Raw genomic sequence first — 21,525 nt, 5'->3', positions numbered from 1 at the left:
GATAGGTAGTATTGTAGGGTTAGCATTATGGTTTTGTTAAGTGTATGTGTGTGGTTTATTTATTTTGTTGTGCTTGTGTTGCAATTCGCTGTTCTGTATGTTCGATATTTTGTGGTTTAGATATTTTAGCTACAATGAAATCGGGTAATATTAATGCGTTTTTGTAGCATATTGTTCTGCATTTCATATAGTGTCATATGTGTCTTTAGCTAAATTTCGCAGTGTTACATGTATCAGAAGTATATTGTTCGGCAATTTATCGTGTTACATGTATCAGTAGCATATTGCAATGCATTTGATAGTATTACATGTATCAGTAACATATTGTTCAACATTTTATTGTGTTACGTGTATCAGCAGCATATTGTTCTGCATTTTATCGTGTTACATGTATTAGTAGCATACTGTTCTGCATGTTATGGTTTTACATGTATGAGTAGCATATTGTTCTGCATTTTATAGTGTTAAATGTATCAGTAGCATATTGTTCTGCATTTCCTAGTGTTACATGTATCAGTAGCATATTATTCTGCATTTCATATAGTATTACATGTATCAGTGGTTGCATTTCATAGTGTTACATGTATCAGAAGCATATTGTTCTGCATTTTATTGTGTTACATGTATCAGTAGCATAGTGTTTTGCATTTTATAGTGTTACATGTACCAGTAGCATATAGTACTGCATTTATCATGTTACATATATCAGTAGCATACTATTCTGCATTTTATACAGTGTTACATGGTTACATGTATTAGCATATTGTTCTACATGTTATCATTTTACATGTATATTTAGCATATTGTTCTGCATTTTATCCTATTACATGTATCAGCAACACATTGTTTTGCTTTTTATTATGTTACATGTACCAGTAGTATATTGTTCTGCATTTTATCATGTTACATGTATCAGTAGCATTTTGTTCTGCATTTCTTAGTGTTACATGTATTAGTAGCATATTGTTCTTCATTTTATCATGTTACATGTATCAGTAGCATATTGTTCTGCATTTTACAGTGTTACATGTATTAGTATCTTTATTTTATAGTGTTGCATGTATCAGAAGCATATTGTTCTTCATTTTATCATGTTACATGTATCAGTAGCATATTGTTCTGCATTTTACAGTATTACATGTATCAGTAGCATACTGTTCTGCATGTTATGGTTTTACATGTAGGAGTAGCATATTGTTCTGCATTTTATAGTGTTACATGTATTAGTATCTTTATTTTATTGTGTTACATGCATCAGAAGCATATTTTTTTCATTGTATTGTTTTACATGTATCAGTAGCATATTGTTCTGCATTTCTTAGTGTTACATGTATCAGTAGCATATTATTCTGCATTTCAAATAGTATTACATGTATCAGTAGTTGCATTGTATAGTGTTACATGTATCAGAAGCATATTGTTCTGCATTTTATCATGTTACATGTATCAGTAGCATATTGTTCTGCATTTCATAGTGTTACATGTATCAGTAGCACATTGTTCTGCATTTTATCATGTTACATGTATCAGTAGCATATTGTTCTTTATTTTTTAGTGTTGCATGTATCAGTAGCTGCATTTCATAGTGTTACATGTATCAGACGCATATTGTTCTGCATTTTATCTTGTTACATGTATCAGCTGCATATTGTTCTGCATTTTATATGGTGTTACATGTATTAGTAGCATATTGTTCTGCATTTTATAGTGTTACATGTATCAGCATATTGTTTTGCATTCCATATAGTGTTACATGTATCATTAGCTGCATTTCATAGTTTTACATGTATCAGTAGCATACTATTCTGCATTTTATCATGTTACATATATCAGTAGCATATTGTTCTGCATTTCATAGTGTTACATGTATCAGTAGCATATTGTACTGCCTTTTATCATGTTATATGTAGCAGTAGTTTATTGTTCTACATTTCATACAGTGTTGCATGTATCAGTAGCATTTTGTTTGGCATTTTATAGTGTTACATGTATCAGTAGTATATTTTCCTGCATTCCATAGTGTTACATGTATCAGTAGCATATTGCTCTGCATTTTATAATGTTATATGTATCAGTGGCATATTGTTCAGCATTTTATCATGTTACATGTATCTGTAGCATATTTTTCTGCATTGTATCATTTACATGTATCAGTAGCATATTTTTCTGCATGTTATAGTGTTACATGTATCAGTAGCATATTGCTCTGCATTTTATAATGCTACATGTAGCAGTAGCATATTGTTTGGCATTTTATCATGTTACATGTACCTGTAGCATATTGTTCTGCATTTTAATATTTTGCATGTATCAGTAGCAAATTGTTCTGCATTTCATACAGTGTTACATGTATCAGTAGCATGTTGCTCCACATTTTATAATGCTACATGTATCAGTAGCATATTGTTCTGCATTTTATAGTGTTACATCTATCAGTAGCATATTATTCTGCATGTTATAGTGTTACATGTATCAGTAGCAAATTGTTCTGCATTTCATACGGTGTTACATATATCTGTATCATATTGTTCTGCTTTTCATACAAGGTTACATGAATCAGTAGCATATTATTCTGCATTTTATTGTGTTACATGTATCAGTAGCATATTGTTCTGCATTTCATAGTGTTACATGTATCAGTAGCACATAGCTCTGCATTTTATAGCATTACATGTATCAGTATCATATTGTTCTGCATTTTATCTTGTTACATTTATCAAAAGCATATTGCTCTGCATTCTGTTGTGTTACATGTATCAGTAGCTGCATTTCATAGTTTTACATGTATCAGTAGCATATTGTTCTGCATTTTATCATGTTACATGTATAAGTAGCATATTGTTCTGCATTTTATCGTGTTACATGTATCAGTCACATATTATTCTGTATTTCATAATGTTACATGTATCAAAAGCATATTATTCTGAAATTTATCATGTTACATGTATTAGTAGCATATTGCTCTACATTTCAGTGTTACATGTATCAGTATCATATTGTTCTACATTTTATCATGTTATGTGTATCAGTAGCATATTGTTCTGCATTTTATCATGTTACATGTAGTAGTAGCATATTGCTCTGCGTGTTAGAGTTACATGTTTCAGTAGTATATTGTTCTGCATGTTATAGTGTTACATATATCAGTAGCATATTGTTCTGCATTTTGTCATGTTACATGTATCAGTTACATATTGTTCTGCATTTCATACAGTGTTACATGTTTTTGTGGGTCTATATTATAGTATTGAAGTTTTTAAATTTCGAAATATCGACCTGTTTTTGTTTGAAAACTAAAAATAGCAAAGCAACGGGACTTTGAAATCTTGCCTAGTATAAGATTTTGTTTGTCCGTTCCATGGCTTTGCTATTTACTCTACTGTGGTGGAAAGGGTAAGGTAAGTATGGGAACGGAGGTTATTGACCGGTTTAAGGTAAGTGTAGACACAGATTGCAGTAAGGTGAGTGTGCAATAGTTATGGACATTAGGGTTAGGGAGTGGGTAAGGTGAGTGTGCTGTAGCTAGGGACTTTAGGGTTAGGGTTGGGTTAAGGTGAGTAGATAGGTAGTAGTGTAGGGTTAGCATTATGGTTTTGTTAAGTGTATGTGTGCGGTTTATTTATTTTGGTGTGCTTGAGTTGTAATTTGCTGTTCTGTATGTTCGATATTTTGTGGTTTAGACATTTTAGGTACAATGAAATCGGGTAATATTAATGTGTTTTTGTAGCATATTGTTTTGCATTTCATATAGTGTTATATGTGTCTGTAGCTGAATTTCATAGTGTTACATGTATCAGAAATATATTGTTCGGCAATTTATCGTGTTACATGTATCAATAGCATATTGCTCTGCATTTCATAGAGTTACATGTATCAGTAGCATATTGTTCGACATGTTATCATGTTACGTGTATCATCAGCATATTGTTCTGAATTTTATCATGTTACATGTATCAGTAGCATACTGTTCTGCATGTTATGGATTTACATGTATGAGTAGCATATTGTTCTGCATTTTATAGTGTTACATGTATCAGTAGCTTTATTTTATAGTGTTACATGTATCAGAAGCATATTGTTCTGCATGTTATCATGTTACATGTATCAGTAGTATATTGTTCTGCATTTCTTAGTGTTACATGTATCAGTAGCATATTATTCTGCATTTCATATAGTATTACATGTATCAGTAGTTGCATTTCATAGTGTTACATGTATTAGAAGCATATTATTCTGCATTTTATTGTGTTACATGTATCAGTAGCATATTGTTTTGCATTTTATAGTGTTACATGTATCAGTAGCATATAGTTCTGCATTTTATCGTGTTACATATATCAGTAACATATTATTCTGCATTTTATACAGTGTTACATGCATCAGAAGCATATTGTTCTGCATTTTATCATGTTACATGTATCAGTAACATTTTGTTCTGCATTTTCTTAGTGTTACATGTATTAGTAGCATATTGTTCTGCATTTTATAGTGTTACATGTATCAGTCACATTTCATAGTATTACATGTATCAGTAGCATATTGTTCTTCATTTTATCGTGTTACATGCATCAGTAGCAAATTGCTCTGCATTTCATACAATGTTACATTTATCAGTAGAATATTGTTCTGCATTTTTTAGTGTTACATGTATCAGAAGCAAATTGCTCTGCATTTCAAATGTTACATTTATCAGTAGAATATTGTTCTGCATTTTATAGTGTTACATGTAGGAGTAGCATATTATTCTCCATTTCATACAGTGTTACTTATATCAGAAGCATATTTTCCTGCATTTTATTGTGTTACATGTATCATTAGCTGCATTTCACAGTGTTACATCTATCAGTAGCATATTGCTCTGATTTTATAGTGGTAAATGTATCAGTAGTATATTGTTCTGCATTTTATCATGTTACATGTATCAGTAGCATATTGTTCTTAATTTCATACAATGTTACATATATCAGTAGTATATTGTTCTCCATTTCATAATGTGACATGTATCAGTAGCATATTCTTCCACATTTTATATTGTTACATGCATCAGTAGAATATTGTTCTGCATTTTATTGTGTTACATATATCAGTAGCATATTGTTCTGCATTTTATAGTGTTACATGCATCAGTAGTATATTGTTCTGTATTTTATAGTGTTACATGTATCAGTAGCAAATTGCTCTGAATTTCATACAATGTTACATGTATCAGTAGAATATTGTTCTGCATTTTATAGTGTTACATGTATGAGTAGCATATTATTCTCCATTTCATACAGTGTTACTTATATCAGAAGCATATTTTCCTGCATTTTATCATGTTACATGTATCATTAGCTGCATTTCATAGTGTTACATGCATCAGTAGCATACTGCTCTGCATTTCATAGTGTTACATGTATCAGTAGCATATTGTTCTGCATTTTATCATGTTATATGTGTTAGTAGCATATTGTTCTGCATTTCATGGTGTTACATGTATCAGAAGCATATTGTTCTGCATTCCATAGTGTTACATGTATCACTAGGATATGGTTCTGCATTTCATACCATTTTTCATGTATCAGTAGCATATTGTTCTGCATTTCATAGTATTTCAGGTATCAGTAGCATATTGTTCTGCATTTCAAATAGTGTTACATGTATCAGTATCTGCATTTCAAAGTGTTACATGTATCAGAAACATATTGTACTGCATTTTATCGTTTTACATGTATCAGTAGCATATTGTTCTGCATTTCATACAATGTTACATGTATCAGTAACATATTGTTCTGACTTTTACAGTGTTGCTTTTATCAGTAACAAATTGTTCAGCATTTCATACAGTGTTACATGTATCAGTAGCATATTGTTCTGCATTTCATAAAATGTTACATGTACCCGTAGCATATTGTTGTGCATTTTATCCTGTTACATGCATCAGTAGCATAGTTTTCTGCATTTCATAGTGTTACATGTATCAGTAACATATTGCTCTGCATTTTTAATGTTATATGTATCAGTAGCATATTCTTCTGCATTTTATCATTTTATATGTATCAGTAGCATATTGTTCTGCATTTCATATAGTGTTATATGTATCAGTAGCTGCATTTCATAGTGTTGCAGGTTTCAGAAGCATAGTGTTCTGTATTTTGTCATGTTACATGTATCAGTGTTTCATACAATGTTACATGTATCAGCAGCATGTTGTTCTGCATTTTATATTGTTATATGTAACAGTAGAAAATTGTTCTGCATTTAATACAGTGTTACATGTATCAGTAGTGCATTGGTCTGCATTTCATTTAGTGTTACATGTATCAGTAGCTGCATTTCATAGTGTTACATGTGTCAGAATCATATTATTCTGCATTTAATACAATGTTACATGTATTAGTAGCATATTTCTCTGTATTTTATCATGTTACATGTATCAGTAAGATATTGTTCCGTGTTTCATAGTATTACATGTATCAGTGGCATATCGCTCTTCATGTAATAGTGTTACATGTATCAGTAGCATATTCTTCTGCATTTTATCTTGTTACATGTATCAATAGCATATTGTTCTGCTTTTTATAGCATTACATGTATCAGTAGCATATTCTTCTGCATTTTATAGAGTTACATGTATCAGTAGCATATTGTTCTGAATTTCATAGTGTTACATGTATCAGTAGCATAATGCTCTACACTTTATAGTGTTACATGTATCAGAAGCATATTGTTTTGCATTTTATTATGTTACATGTATCAGCATATTGTTCTGCATTTCATACAATGTTACATGTATCAGTAGCATATTGTTCTGTATTTCATACAATGTTACATGTATCAGTAGCATATTGTTCTGCAATTTATCGTGTTAAATGTATCAGAAGCATATAGTTCTGCATTTCATACAATGTTACATGTATTAGTAGCATTTTGTTTGGCATTTTATAGTGTTACATGTATCAGTGGCATATTTTCCTGCATTTCATAGTGTTACATGTATCAGTAGCATATTGCTCTGCATTTTATAATGTTACATGTATCAGTAGCATATTGTTCTTAATTTCATACAATGTTACATATATCAGTAGCATATTGTTCTGCATTTCATAGTGTGACATGTATCAGTAGCATATTGCTCCACATTTTATATTGTTACATGCATCAGTAGAATATTGTTCTGCATTTTATCATGTTACATGTATCAGTAGCATATTGCTCTGCATTTTATAGTGATAAATGTATCAGTAGTATATTGTTCTGCATTGTATCATGTTACATGTATAAGTAGCGTACTGTTCTTAATTTCATACAATGTTACATATATCAGTAGCATATTGTTCTGCATTTCATAGTGTGACATGTATCAGTAGCATATTGCTCCACATTTTATATTGTTACATGCATCAGTAGAATATTGTTCCACATTTTATCTTGTTATATGTATCAGTAGCATATTGCTCTAAATTTTATAGTGATAAATGTATCAGTAGAATATTGTTCTGCATTTTATCGTGTTACATGTATCAGTAGCATATTGTTCTGCATTTTATAGTGTTACATGCATCAGTAGCATATTTTTCTGCATTTCATAGTGTTACATGCATCAGTAGTATATTGTTCTGTATTTTATATTCATACAATGTTACATTTATCAGTAGAATACTGTTCTGCATTTTATAGTGCTACATGTAGGAGTAGCATATTATTCTCCATTTCGTACAGTGTTACATATATCAGAAGCATATTTTCCTGCATTTTATCATGTTACATGTATCATTAGCTGCATTTCATAGTGTTACATGCATCAGTAGCATATTGCTCTGCATTTCATAGTGTTACATGTATCAGTAGCATATTGTTCTGCATTTTATCATGTTATATGTGTTAGTAGCATATTGTTCTGCATTTCATGGTGTTACATGTATCAGAAGCATATTGTTCTGCATTCCATAGTGTTACATGTATCAGTAGGATATAGTTCTGCATTTCATACAGTTTTTCATGTATCAGTAGCATATTGTTCTGCATTTCATAGTATTTCAGGTATCAGTAGCATACTGTTCTGCATTTCAAATAGTGTTACATGTATCAGTATATGCATTTCAAAGTGTTACATGTATCAGAAACATATTGTACTGCATTTTATCATTTTACATGTATCAGTAGCATATTGTTCTGCATTTCATACAATGTTACATGTATCAGGAGCATATTGTTCTGCATTTTACAGTGTTGCTTTTATCAGTAGCAAATTGTTCAGAATTTCATACAGTGTTACATGTATCAGTAGCATATTGTTCTGCATTTCATAAAATGTTACATATATCCGTAGCATATTGTTTTGCATTTTATCCTGTTACATGCATCAGTAGCATATTTTTCTGCATTTCATAGTGTTACATGTATCAGTAACATGTTGCTCTGCATTTTTAATGTTAAATCTATCAGTAGCGTATTGTTCTGGGTTTTATCATTTTATATGTATCAGTAACATATTGCTCTGCATTTTTAATGTTACATCTATCAGTAGCGTATTGTTCTGGGTTTTATCATTTTATATGTATCAGTAGCATATTGTTCTGCATTTTGTAGTGTTACATGTATCAGTAGCAAATTGTTCTGCTTTCATACAGTATTACGTGTATCAGTAGCATATTGTTCTACATTTCATATAGTGCTACATGTATCAGTAGTGACATTTTATAATGTTACATGTATCAGAAGCATATTGTTTTGCATTTGTTCGTGTTATATGTATCAGTAGCTTATTGTTCTGCATTTCATGCAATGTTACATGTATCAGTAGCATATTGTTCTGCATTTAATAGTGTTACATGAATCAGTAGCAAATTGTTCTACATTTCATACGTTATTGTATCATTAGCATATTTTTCTGCATTTCATATATTGTAACAGTTATCAGTAGCTGCATTTTATACTGTTACAGAAGCATATTGTTCTGCATTTCATACAATGTTACATGTATCAGTAGCATTTTGATTAGCATTTTATAGTGTTACATGCATCAGTAGCATATTTTTCTGCATTTCATAGTGTTACATGTATCAGTAGTATATTGTTCTGTATTTTATATTCATACAATGTTACATGTATCAGTAGAATTCTGTTCTGCATTTTATAGTGTTACATGTATGAGTAGCATATTATTCTCCATTTCATACAGTGTTACATATAGCAGAAGCATATTTTCCTGCATTTTATCGTGTTACATGTATCAGTAGCTGCATTTCACAGTGTTACATGTATCAGTAGCATATTGCTCTGCATTTCATAGTGTTACATGTATCAGTAGCATATTGTTCTGCATTTTATCATGTTATATGGGTTAGTAGCATATTGTTCTGCATTTCATGGTGTTACATGTATCAGAAGCATATTGTTCTGCATTCCATAGTGTTACATGTATCCATAGGATATAGTTCTGCATTTCATACAGTTTTTCATGTTATCAGTAGCATATTGTTCTGCATTTCATAGCATTTCAGGTATCAGTAGCATACTGTTCTGCATTTCAAATAGTGTTACATGTATCAGTATATGCATTTCAAAGTGTTACATGTATCAGAAACATATTGTACTGCATTTTATCATTTTACATGTATCAGTAGCAAATTTTTCTGCATTTCATACAGTGTTACATGTCGGCAGCATATTGTTCTGCATTTCATATAGTGTTACATGTATCAGTAGCTGCATTTCATAGTGTTACATATTTCAGAAGCATATTGTTCTGCATTTTGTCATGTTACATGTATCAGTATTTCATACAATGTTACATGTATTAGCAGCATGTTGTTCTGCATTTTATATTGTTATATGCAGCAGTAGTAAAATGTTCTGCATTTCATTTAGTGTTACATGTATCAGTAGCTGCATTTCATAGTGTTACGTGTCAGTATCATATTATTCTGCATTTAATGCAATGTTACATGTATTATTAGCATAGTTCTCTGTATTTTATCATGTTACATATATCAGTAGGATATTGTTCTGTGTTTCATAGTGTTACATGTATCAGTGGCATATTGCTCTTCATTTTATAGTGTTACATGTATCAGTAGCATAATGTTCTCCATTTTATAGAGTTACATGTATCAGTAGCATATTGTTCTGCATTTCATAGTGTTACATGTATCAGTAGCATAATGCTCTACACTTTATAGTGTTATATGTATCAGTAGCATATTGTTCTGCATTTTATCATATTACATGTATCAGTAGCATATTGTTCTTCACTTCATACAGTGTGACATGTATCAGTAGCATATTGTTCTGCATTTCATATAGTGTCACGTGTATCAGTAGCTGCATTTCATAGTGTTACATGTATCATAAGCATATTGTTCTGCATTTTATTATGTTACATGTGCATATTGTTCTGCATTTTATTATGGTACATGTATCAGTAGCATATTGTTCTGCAGTTTATCATGTTACATGTATCAGAAGCATATTGTTCTGCATTTCATAGTGTTTCATGTATCAGTAGCATATTGTTCTGCATTTTCTCATGTTACATGTAAAAGTAGCATAATTTTCTGCATTTTGTAGTGTTACATGTATCAGTAGCAAATTGTTCTGCTTTCATACAGTATTACATGTATCAGTAGCATATTGTTGTACATTCCATATAGTGTTACATGTATCAGTAGTGACATTTCATAGTGTTACATGTGTCAGAAGCATATTGTTTTGATTTGTTCGTGTTACATGTATCACTAGCATATTGTTCTGAATTTAATAGTGTTACATGAATCAGTAGCAAATTGTTCTGCATTTCATACAATGTTACATGTATCAGTAGCATTTTCTTTGGCATTTTATAGTGTTACATGTATCAGGAGCATATTTTCCTGCATTTCATAGTGTTACATGTATCAGTAGCATATATTCTGCATGTTATAGTGTTACATGTATCAGTAGCAAATTGTTCTGCATTTCATACAGTGTTACATGTATCTGTAGCATACTGTTCTGCTTTTCATACAAGGTTACATGAATCAGTAGCATATTGTTCTGCAATTTATCTTGTTACATTTATCAAAAACATATTGTTCTGCGTTCTGTTGTGTTATATGTATCAGTAGCTGCATTTCATAGTTTTACATGTATCAGTAGCATATCATTCTGCATTTTATATTGTTACATGTATCTGTAGCTGGATTTCATAGTGTTACATGTATCAGTAGCATATTGTTCTGCATTTTATCATGTTACATGTATAAGTAGCATATTGTTCTGCATTTTATCGTGTTACATGTATCAGTCACATATTGTTCTGCATTTCATACATTGTTACATGTATCTGTAGCATATTGTTCTGCATTTCATAAAGTCTTATATGTATCAGTAGCTGCATTTCATAATGTTACATGTATCAGAGGCATATTATTCTGCAATTTATCATGTTACATGTATTAGTGGCATATTGCTCTGCATTTCATAGTGTTACATTTATCAGTAGCATATTGTTCTACATTTTATCATGTTACATGCTTCAGTAGCATATTGTTCTACATTTTATCATGTTACATGTAGCAGTAGTATATTGGTCTGCATGTTAAATAGAGTTACATGTATCAGTAGCATATTGTTCTGCATGTTATAGTGTTACATATATCAGTAGCATATTATTCTGCATTTTGTCATGTTACATGTATCAGTTACGTATTGTTCTGCATTTCATACAGTGTTACATGTTTTTGTGGATCTTTATTATAGTATTGAAGTTTTTAAACTTCGAATGCTGTAATATCGACCTGTTTTTGGTGAAAACTAAAAATAGCAAAGCAAAGGAATTTTGAAATCTTACCTAGTATAAGATTTTGTTTGTCCATTCCATGGCTTCGCTATTTACTCTACTGTGGTGGGAAGGGTAAGGTAAGTATGCGAACGGAGGTTATGGACCAGTTTAAGGTAAGTTTGGAAATGGATCACGGTAAGGTGAGTGTGCAATAGTTATGGACATTAGGCTTAGGGAGCGGGTAAGGTGAGTGTGCGGTAGCTAGGGACTTTAGGGTTATGGTTGGGTTAACATGAGTAGATAGGTAGTAGTGTAGGGTTAGCATTATGGTTTTGTTAAGTGTATGTGTGTGGTTTATTTATTTTGGTTTGCTTGTGTTGCAATTCGCTGTTCTGTATGTTTGATATTTTGTGGTTTAGATATTTTAGGTACAATGAAATCGGGTAATATTAACGTGTTTTTGTAGCATATTGTTCTGCATTTCATATAGTGTTATATGTGTCTGTAGCTGAATTTCGTAGTGTTACATGTATCAGAAGTATATTGTTCAGCAATTTATCATGTTACATGTATCAGTAGCATATTGCTCTGCATTTCATAGTGTTACATATATCAGTAACATATTGTTCGACATTTTATCGTGTTACGTGTATCAGCAGCATACTGTTCTGCATGTTATGGTTTTACATGTATGAGTAGCATATTGTTCTGCATTTCTTAATGTTACATGTATCGATAGCATATTATTTTGCATTTCATATAGTATTACATGTATCAGCGGTTGCATTTCATAGTGTTACATGTATCAGAAGCATATTGTTCTGCATTTTATTGTGTTACATGTATCAGTAGCATATAGTACTGCATTTTATCATGTTACATATATCAGTAGCTTATTATTCTGCATTTTATACAGTGTTACATGTATCAGAAGCATATTGTTCTGCATGTTATCGTTTTACATGTATCTGTAGGATATTGTTCTGCATTTTATCCTATTACATGTATCATTAGCTGCATTTCATAGTTTTACATGTATCAGTAGCATAATATTCTGCATTTTATCATGTTACATGTATCAGTAGCATATTGTACTCCATTTCATATTGTTACATGCATCAGTAGCATATTGTTCTGCATTTTATCATGTTATATATAGCAGTAGTTTATTGTTCTGCATTTCATAGTGTTACATTTATCAGTAGCATATTGTTCTGCATTTCATACAGTGTTGCACGTATCAGTAGCTGGACTTGAAAAGAGCTACCTTGATGTCGTCTAATTGAAAATTTCATTTGTCAGTTAGGTTGGGATGCTCGTTAAATGAACTCTGACTGAAAAATAAACAATGGGTTGAGCAAAAGCTTTAGCCAGTATGGAAAGCCTTTGTATGAAAGGGATAAACCATCTTTGGTAAAGCAGGTAGGATTATCATCTTGTCCCTTACAGACACTACTAGCACCCCCCAGAATGACACCAGCCTCTTAGCCAGTTGTTGGAACTAGGTATCTTTACATTTAATGGAGGCATCATTCATTAAGGGAGGATACCTCTCAAGATGAGTTTATCCTTGATGGAAGCATGTGGAGCAAGTCTCGGCAAGTCCTTCTCCATGTGTTTCATGGGTTTTCATGCCAGATCATTCTCTCCAACACCAACTATAATTGTGTGATGGTTATACTTACTGGAGTTGATGGTTTTAAAACCTTCTAAAATATCTCAAATCCTGGCTTCTAAGATCCAGCTGACTATAACCCTGTCCTTGTTCAGCCTAGTTAGTATGGAATCAGTGTCGCTAGCAATGGAGTCACTAATGACTAGGAAGTTTCTAGAAGTTGATTTATTCTTTTTAGGTTCTGGGACATGTTGTTGTTCTTTGTGAAATGTTGACAAAGGGGTTCATGTTGTAAATGTATTTTTTTGTTTTGTGTTGATGCCTACTCTTTGAGTTCTAGGAGGCTTAGGCAGACATTTCTTAATGTATGACTGTTTAATATTAATACTATAAGAATGTTTCCTTTGTATGAGTGGAGTTGAAACAGTATGATGCAAACTGCAAGCATAGGATTTTGAGAAGACTGCCTTCAAATTAGCTGTGTGTTTATACCCCATGCATATAGAATCAATTTGGTTGAGCAGCAGTTCGTTTTCTGTGTTCATGTAGCACTACCTCAGGATACCAAGTATTAGAAAGCTGCCAATGGAAGGGAAGGCAGAGTGCTGTGTCTCCATGGTAGCCAGTGCTATTAGTACTGTTATTACAGGTACTTGAAGGACGAGGGTGGTATAATGAAGGAGGAAGAGAGATTACACAGTTCAACTGAGTTGGTCGTAGACGGCAATGTGCAGACCTGTACAGGAGGAAGCAAGTCTGTGCTAGTCCCCCCATTTCCTTGCAAATTGCTAAAGCTGAGTGTTGGCTGGTGCCAGTTACCCATGAGAGGAATAACAAAGGAATATTTACACTTATTACTATGGGAACAACTTTTATTGTGTACACAAACCGCTGTCCAGCTACAATTTTGCTTATGGTACTCTTAGCAGAGTAGATCTTAGCATAAAGCTAATAGTAAAATGTAAAGACCAAATAAAACACAGCTGTAAATTCAACAAGTTAGTACCAGGCTTCATTTAGTATGATCATTTCAAAACACACAGTCTTGAAAATAGCAATCCTGAGACCATAATATCATAATACTGCAATGTTGAAGTACACAAGGAATAAAAAATTTGTATATAGAATCTCCCCACCAATGCAGATACAAAAATGAGTGCTAACATGGCTCCTGCATACGGGTAAGTTCAGGAGTTCAATACTGTGGTCTGCAGCTTTGTGATCTTACAGTATTATGTCTCAGCTTTGTTGTATTCAAGATTGTGCATTTCAAAATTGTTATAGTAAACCACTAGGGAAATAGCAGCAATTAATGTAATCTCACTACACAGATCACTGCTGTTCCAAGATGAATCCTACATGAGACCTTAACTAAACTATGAGAAAACAATTCTAACAGTGAACTGAGTGCAAAAAAGCAGTCAAAACAACAGAGATGCAACATGATTAGCTAAATGAATTTAACTGCAGTGCAAATAATACAGAAAAATGGCAATAAATAAATAAATAAATAAATAAACAAATAAACTTCCATCTGTTAATTATGGAGTATCGAACATTCAAAACAGTTTTTGCAATGGCTCAATCAGAAGCAAATAAACCAGTACTTCTTTCACAAGCCTTTATTAAAAGACAGTAGAAATGTTTAATTAATTTCAATACAAAGCAGACAGTATAAACTAAAGATGCAAAGAAAAAAAAGGCAGAAAGTCTGACCATTTAGTGCCAGCCTACCCAGAAATAGTAGCAATGATTCCCATATAAGGCCCACAAGTTCATTCTACTGCCACATCTTGGACGGCGGGATTTTACATGATCACCTTGGTGGTAAGTGCAAACAATTAGAATTTTGTTTCCCATAGTTATTTCTTTACCTGCATAATGAGTTTGGTAGTAATGTTTTACCTCTCCTTCCTTATGTATTTCCTCCTTATTATGTTTTCCAGAAGATGCACTCAAACCCTAGCTAATGACAAAACTGCATAACCCACAGGCAATTGCTGAGGAGGGCTTTAACATTGCCCTGTCCCAGACATAGAATGGCAGTGAGTGAGTGAGTGAGTGAGTGAGTGAGTGAGTGAGTGAGTGAGTGAGTGAGTGAGTGAGTCTTCCATCTACTCAAAGCAAATTTCCATTGCATGCATGAATGAATGGTGAGGGCCCTTCAGTATGACCCTGCTGCAGCATGCAGAATCTTCTAAGCCTGCTGTCTTCTGTATAACATGCTCATGCAAAATTCTGGTGTGAAAACATCCCAGTTAGTCACCGACAGTGGCAGTGCAGCTCTGGCTATCATTTGTCCCACCAGTGACTATAGCACAGTGGCCAACTGATAGAAGAAACATGGAAACCCCTGCAAAAGGCTCATGTGGTGTACTCATCAGCACAGTTGAAGTGGAAGCTCCTAATCCACAACTATGGGCAATGGCATTTAATATGTGACCATGTAAAGTTACAAAGATAATACTTTGTGCATGCAGTATTACCTGTAGGGTATGCTGAGTAGTGCATGGTCAACTTACACTGTATATCAAACATTTCTCCACATATCAGTCACAATGTACTGGTCATATAGTCATAACCATCATTATTTGCATAGCATAAAGCAGTCAGTGACACAAGTGATAGTTATACCAGTAGTGTGTGGTGCATGAAAGTAGGAGGTGATATGAAGTAATGTAGTGATATATGCTGAATAAATGAAAAAGTGTGGTGGTGAAGCTGCTTTCAGTTGGTAATGCAAATGTTAATGGTAATCTAGTCACAAAAGATGTATCCTTATGTAACAGGCGCCACTTTTTTCTTTTGTGACTTTTTCTACCATGAAGGAAAGTACAGCGCTTGTCATTTCAACATAGCCTCTTTTATGTTTACTGTACTCTGTTATGCCGTTAGTTTTCATGTTGGTTGAGGTATTATCATTGCAGAAATTGTGACTGTGTTCATTTTGAAATCTGTCATACATAATCTCCCTTAATGATAGCATTGGTGATGGTTGCATAATTTTGAGCAAAATACTGCCACGTGTAATTATATTGCATGGAATACCACATCATTAGCTCTCTTTCTTCACTATGCCAAGGTATAGCCATTTCCCTTTACTGCATTTTTATCAGCCTGTAGATGATTCCACATCCTTGCTTGATCTACATGTTTTGGACCCCCCATTTACAAAAAGACATTTTCTATATGTGTTACATACATCCATGAGTATATGTCGCCCCACAGTGAAGTTATCCCCCTTGTTCCCTGAGGCAGTAGCATCATTCCCTACAAATAGCAGGTTTTAGCAGTTACTAGTGTAATTCTTCCCTCTATGGGGTTAAGCATACTGATAAATGTGTATTAATCCATACTGCAACATTATGCAATGCAAGAAAAGGGGGATGCAGGTGATAGTTGTAGTGATTCCCCATTTAAAATCTCTGTTAATGGCTAATTTCTTTTTTGTTGAAAAACTATTTGCCATGGAGGCACATAAGAATCAATTAATTGCTCTGCAGACTGGTAAAGGTGCTTGGGAGAGGTAAGGGGAAGTCTATCATAGTATATCATTGATGGCTTAATTGGTAAAGTACAAGAAATACATGAGCACTTTGGCCATACCTCTCAACTGTCCAAACTTTTGTCTCAAAATTTTAGTCTGTTTCTCAAAAAAATCTGTGATTTTCTGGCAAATTACTGAGGACTGAAGTCATTAAATGATGGCATATATTTGTGTTTCAGACTTTATATCTTTCAGAAAATGCTTGCTAACACATATCATATTATGATAACAACTTTCTGAGTTTATAAGAGGAATATTTAAAATCTGTGCCTATTTCTGGACATTTGCACCCCCCCCCCATTATTTTAGGCATTGTCCATATTTCTTGAACTTAAAAGTTGAAAGGTATGACTTTGGCCCTGAAAATTGCTATTGTCAGATGTCAGATGCTGTACTATATAACTGCATTACTGAGAAACTGCAGCATATTATAAAAGTGGTCTTTTACCCAACAATGACAGAGCACTTCAGAAATACTCAGCTGTAACAATATGTTCACTTTACCAGTAATTCCAAAGTTATTCCTGAAAATATCACAGCAAAATCCAAAATTAAGTACCTTCTTGTATTCTGATGCTAACTGTGCCTATTTTAAAGTGTTGGCTTTATTTCTGACTTTCCCTCAACATTGGCAAAAACATAGTGACCAATGCCATTCACAATGATGATACTCATAATGTTTCAACAAATTAATTTCAGGTTATGATTCTTTTATGCAAATGGGGCTTGTCAACACATAAATCTATGAATACCAGTACTACATAAATGTGCACGTGTACTTATTACCACAAATTACTTTCTACTGCTGTGAACAGGCTACAGCATGAACATGCACACAAATATGAACTTCTACCTATGTTTTCAGGCACGAAGCAGGTGTGTATGCATTTGAACTGTATATGGGCCCACTTTAAAGCATTGAACGGGTGTTAGTGTAGCATTTTATCTGCCTGAATTAATGATATCACACTGTAGTAGGGGTAGTTCGCACCCTGAGAATTTCAGTTTCATAGCTAGCTCTTCATTCTGATTTGAACCTGGAATCAAAAATGGACTCCTTCCATTAGAGTTAAGGGCAGGACCCCAACCTGGTGTGATACAGAGAAAACTATATTTATCTACTTTTGAGAGGTTTCATACCAGGCCAGAGAGAAACAGATGGCTGAGTGCTCCTTTAAGAAAACAGAAATCTGGGTGGAGTTTGGAAATTAACTTTCCTCCTTGGTTGGGATCCCTTAGAGTAAACAGTAATGTATTCACCAGTATCATGACCCATGGAGATGTTGACCTAACCAGCTTACCTACTGGGTCACGGAAGTACAAGAGTTTGTTTGTTTCTTTCGGCTTTTCCCGGTTAGGGGTCGCCACAGTGGAACTCCGGTCCGCTAATGATTGGCAGTAGATTTTGACGTGCTGGCTTGCCGGGCCTAACGCACAACCTTCAATGAAGGAATGCCCATTCATGCATGTCGCCACACAGAAGACGCTCTGTCTGAGAATTGAACGGGCAACGTCTAACTGTGAGGCGACAACGCTACCGCAGCACCACCACTGCAGCACTACAGATGTACAAGAGTGCTTTATAGCAAATATGACATGATCATCACTAATGTAATATTTAATGTGCATTTTAATCTACTATGTGAGGTGACAATGCTACCGCAGCACCACCACCACAGCACTACAGAAGTACAAGAGTGCTGCATTGAATTTTATAGCAAATATGACATGATCATCACTAATGTAATATTTAATGTGCATTTTAATCTACTATGTGTAGTTATATACTGTGGTGGCCATGAGAAACTTTTGCTTTATTTTTACTGCAGATGTGCTTTATAATAATGCATTATGTAACTGTCTAAGCAAGTCTAATTTAATGTGAACCATTTTTAGAACTGTTGCCTGCTGCTTCAATATCCCCTTTGTAGTTTAGCGCAGCTGAAGAAGTATAGAGTCAAAATCATGTATAACTTAAGGATGACTAAAATAAAAAGTAAATGAAGCATTATATGTTTCCACACCACTGCCCGCGGCCATTCCTGCTCAGTTCTTGAAGTTAGCATGCATGTCATTGATAATGCATTGGGAATTAACAGATCTTTTCTTAATTTCTGAGAAGGCTACTTTAAAGAACACCATGTACCACAGGAGATAGAGCGTGGCTGAAATATTAAATTACTTATTGGTGAAGAATTTTGCTGCTGTGACAAGTTAGCAGATTGTCCCTTTCAGCAAGACAGATTTATGCTGGTATGGCTATTGGTGAAAGAAGTGATAGCATTATTAATGAAAGAACATGCAATCAATACAAAAAAAGGAAATATCAATATGCAATTATAAGGAAATGACTGTTAATGATACAGCTACACATTTCATCCAGCCGGAGCAACAGCTACATGACTGTGGCCTTGGTGAAATGGACAAATGGCAAAGTTGCCACTGTAGCCAAATTCCTAACCAGCAAGTTGATCAATACCTCACTCATTCTCTCTCCAAGGTATGTGGTGCTCTTGAATGCATCTTTTGCAGAATTTGTGAAGTATTTGCAACAATCTACTTTAATCTACAGTGCATTCTATATTTGTTTTGCAGGCGTACATAACATCAAAATGCAGTTCCATCTCTTTGCTACTTAGATGGACAACAGGAAAAATAAATATCTATGTCTTTATCTAAAGAAGGACCCGACTGTAAATCAATGTGAGTGCATCCACCAGGTCCAGCTAACCACTCAGTCGATTCTCTCTTCCCTCCTAAACCAGTCCATTCCTCTTCTCTCACCCACCCCTCAAAGCACACTGGCCTTTTTTTCCCTTAATGATAACCTCAGACGTATATGCAAAACAAACTACAGAATTTTAAGCCCAGATAGCCCTCCACTCCCCAAACATTGCAGTCATTACTGAAACCTGGTAAACAAAATATAAAAGAAAGAGAATGTACCCTTCTTGGATGCAACAACTTTAGAGCTGACAAAAAGGAAAGAATAAAAAGCAGACGGAATACCAGTTCTTTTCAAAAACAACATAATAGTAACTCATGCCTTAATAAATCCCCCTTCACTAATTAATACAGAAATTATTATCTCCTATTTCAGACTAAACAATCAGAAATCTAGCTTCATTATTGTGTCTTAAATTCCTCCAGGTAACAATGTCAACACTGCTGAAAAAATTTTCGGCTGGATATCCACAAACATCTCTCAAGAATCATTAGTATTATGTGACCTAAATATTGACTGGCTTCATATAAGCTCAGACCTGTATCATGCCAATGCACAAAAAAGGGCCATTCTTAGATATCTCTCTCTAACTACAGAAAGATCTATAATCCTTCAAAACACAGTTAAAATGATATCTTCTCTGTCAAAACTCCTGAAAAAATGTATCCAGTCTCGGCTACTATTTATTATCAATTTTGTGACATATAATGCCACCACAGGGTCACTATTGCTCTATTTAGCTTTATACAGACTATAAACCTTCATAGAATTTCAGGAAATCCTAAATCTGTTCTTTTTATAGACCTCTCAAAAGTATTCAGCGTGGCATCTCATCACAAACTACTACAAAAGCTGGCTTCCTTAGAAATTGCACCTAAGCTCCATCACTAACTTAGTTCCCAAGCTATGAACAAAATACATGTCAGGCAATGAAATGGCAAAATATCATCTCTGCCCTCCTTCCTTCCTGTATCACATTGTGTACTGCAGGGGTCTATCCTAGGATCCATCCTTTGCAATATTTTCATTAACAACCAACACAACTAACAAGCATACCTCCATAGTCCGATGACTCTGCTTTGATCTGCTCTACCTAGACCCTGAAACAGCTACGGGAAATCACCAAAGATGCTTTCACCTCTGTAGAAACTTGATTACAAACTTCAAACCACTTTTAAATCCCCAATACAAACTAATTCTCTTCACTCCAAAACAATTGCCATTACAAAAGGCAATTTTCAAGTTAACCTCCTACACCAGTACAAAATTGAATTCATTACTTACACCAAACTCTTAAATATAACTATAGACAAATGCTTGAAATTCAATAAGAAACAGACAAAAAAAAAACTCACCATATACATGGCTCCCTGTATAGGATCATACTATACCTAACAGATAGGAAAAAGACACATCACTTAAGCATTCCTTCTCCAGGCACTCCTATATGCTAGCTCCATTTTCACCAACTTATAACCCACAAAGTGACTCAAGCAATGTTATAATAAAGTATCTAAATTTATTCTTGCCATTCTGCCTAATAAAACTAACCATTGCTTTACACTAAAACAGCTAAAATGGATGGAACTACCATATTATTCATCCTTCTCATGTTTGTTTACAGCTCACACTTTCATTAACAAACCAGAAAACTACCCCTCACTAAATGGTATTATCTTCCACTATACAACAAGCAGGAATCTGCATTCCATAAGCAAAACAAACAAAAACAAACAAACAAGTTGTATCCAAATGAAATAACCGCAGGAGACTTATTATATTCTATGCTGCTAAACAATGAAATTCTTTTCCCGTTTCTGTCAGTCAAATTGACAATCTAAAATCCTTCAAAACTCATTTAAAGAATATATGCTTTAATCATCCTCATATCAAAA

The sequence above is a fragment of the Protopterus annectens genome, chromosome 12.part0 (genome assembly GCF_019279795.1).
Source record: "Protopterus annectens isolate FY-2018-M chromosome 12.part0, PAN1.0, whole genome shotgun sequence".
NCBI classification, from domain to species: domain Eukaryota; kingdom Metazoa; phylum Chordata; order Ceratodontiformes; family Protopteridae; genus Protopterus; species Protopterus annectens.
Note: the sequence above shows the minus strand (reverse complement) of the source record.